Source organism: Orycteropus afer, unplaced genomic scaffold (assembly GCF_000298275.1).
Source record: "Orycteropus afer afer isolate SDZICR_OR568_19922 unplaced genomic scaffold, OryAfe1.0 scaffold00363, whole genome shotgun sequence".
NCBI lineage: Eukaryota > Metazoa > Chordata > Mammalia > Tubulidentata > Orycteropodidae > Orycteropus > Orycteropus afer.
The window spans coordinates 3494015-3496783 of record NW_006921950.1 but is presented as its reverse complement, the minus strand read 5'-3'; positions in this window follow the sequence as shown (position 1 = coordinate 3496783).

Sequence of the window (2769 nt, the reverse complement as noted above, 5' to 3'; positions counted from 1 at the left end):
AAAGAACCAACAAATCTGTCCTGGAGGAAGTGCAGCTGGAATGTTCCTTCCAGAGAATGGCTAGACTCAGTCTCACCTACTTTGGTCATATTGTCAGAAGGCACCATTCCCTGGAGAAAGATGTCATGCTTGGTAATGTGGAGGATCAATGAAAGAGGAGAGGGCCCTCAATGAGATGGATTGTCACATTGGTTACCACTATGGCCTCAACTATAGCAAGAATTGTGGAGCTGGCACGGGACTGGCCAGTGTTTCGTTCTGATGTGCATAAGGTTACTATGAGTCAGAGATGATTCAACGGCACCTAACAATAGCATAGATTGACTAAATGAATTTTATAAAAACTTTCCTTTTTTGTTTTAAATAATAAATATTATAAATGTTGTAATACTCTAATGGCTTCTAACTTTTCTTCCAACTGAAAAGTTTTATGATTATTAATGGACTATTTTCACTTTTCTTTGAGACATCTTCCTGTTCAGAGGATTGCAATAATTGAAGTTTACAATGAATGTTTGCTATTTACTTTTGTATATGGACTTTTTGTTGTTGTTGTTGTTTATTTTGATAGATAGAGAGATATCTGACACTGAGTCAACTCTGACTCATAGTGAATGTCTACAATAGAACAAAATGTTATCCTTTCCTTTGCCATCCTCACAATAGCAGCATGTCAAGTATATCATTGTAGCTATTGTGCCAATCCATGTCACTGAGGGGCTCTCTCACCTTTGCTGGTCTATTTTACTAAAAATTATGTTTCCACCAACAATAGACAATTGATCCGTCTTCATGACATGTCGAAAGCAAGAGAATCAGACAGTGTTCTGTTATGATCCATAAGGTTTTCCATGGCAATTTTCACCAGTCCTTTCTTTCTAGTTGATCTTAGTGTGGAAGCTCTGCTCCTACCATGATTGACTCTGCTGTTATTTAAAATACCAGTGACATAGATTACAACATGGGACTAACACATAAGCCATCTGGTATAACTAAATAACAAATAGGTAGTGGTTTCTTTTAGCAGATATATGAAAATATATACATTCCTCACTTATCAACATAATTGGTTTCCAAAGACCAGGTCATTATGTGAAAATTGGAGTTATGTGAAACTTCAGCAACCTAACAACCTTCAGGCTCCAGGAGTCATTTTGAAGGCAGCTCTTTGGGGCTGCTTGCTCCCTTTGTTGCAGCCACCATCTGTAATTCACTCCTTTCCATGCCATGACTTCTCTACTGTGGGTAGGAGGGTCATCTTGTGCCACATCAAATCACAGGCAGAGCTGATTAGGTGAGGATTTGCAGTTGAGAAGAGACCAACCCTACCCCAACTCATAGGGAGTTAGTTCTTGCTTTCCACAGAAATACCACATACCTGGGACCACATCTCCTGGGCCCAGTGCCCCTGAGCATACATCAGATGATCTCAGGGTTTGCAACAAAGTGACTTCCCTGCCTGCCTCTGCCACATTTTCACATACTTGCAACCTGATGCTTCAACTTCCCTCAGATAGCAGGAGAGCGAGCCATCTGGGATTCAGTGAAGGTATAGAACACTGTGCAGATAAATGACCTGAGGCCCTAGTATCAGGTTGTTTTATTTTTTAAATTTCTTTTTCTTTTACTTTTATTCACATCCATGACAGTGGAGAGGAGTGGGATGGGGATCAAGGACTTGAGACTCAGAAGGGAAACATTTTCTCATTCAAAACATGGGTCTGTGCTTGCCTCTAAGGTGATAAGTAGATTTTTATTACTGTTGCAAAAGTGAAATGTCAGATAACAAGAGAGTCGATAAATGAGGAGCTGGTATAAGGCATATCAGGAAGGAATAGCTATGTTTTTCTTCCTTCTTCAGAGATGGCACTTGAGAATCTAGACTACAATACACAACTAACTGTGAGAACTTGAAAAGTTATTTAACCTTTCCAGGTCTAAATTTCTTCATTTGAAAAATGCATTTATAATAATAAACAACTAATAAGGTGTTTGTATGAATGATATGGATCACTGCATCTGAAGTACTTAGAATGGCACATGGAATATAGCACTCAAAAAAAGTTCATGATTTGCCAATGGAGGCATGAAAGATCTGTCTAAAATGCAGGGATGATCATCCCTTGGCCTTGCCCTTGGCTAACATCTTAGTTATCTAGTGCTCCTGTAACAAAAATGCCACAGTGGGTGGGTTTGAAAAATAATTTTTAAAAATTTTTCTCATAGTTCAGGAGGCTAAAGTTCTGAATTCAGGCCATAACTCTAAGGAGAGATTCTTGTTGTTAGCCCTGGACATTCCTTGATGCTTTGGGATGACTGGGCTTATAGAAAATCATCACATGGCCTCTGTCTCCCTTATGTGTGTGTCTGTGTCTATCCTGCTCTTTTTCTATCTCAGAAGTGATTAGGTTTAGCACCCATCCTGCTTGGGTATGACTTCCTTAACATAAAAAAGAAAATGCTATTCCCAAACAGGATTATTTCCACATGTGTAGGGGCCAGGACTTCAGCACATATTTTTTGATGGGGTACACAACTGAATCTATAATAGCCAGGGATATTTAACAGCTCATTCTTGCTTCTGTACTCTTTGTGTGGCTTTCAGTCTAACCCAAGTCCATCTTTCTAAATCCCTTCTCACCTTCAGTCATTCTTGACTTTATTGTCTAGCTCTCCCTGACTGCTAGATATTTTCTGACTCCATTCTGCACATTCTCTCTTATTCAGATCCCTCAGTCTAGAATACCAAGAATCCTATTTCCTTTTTTT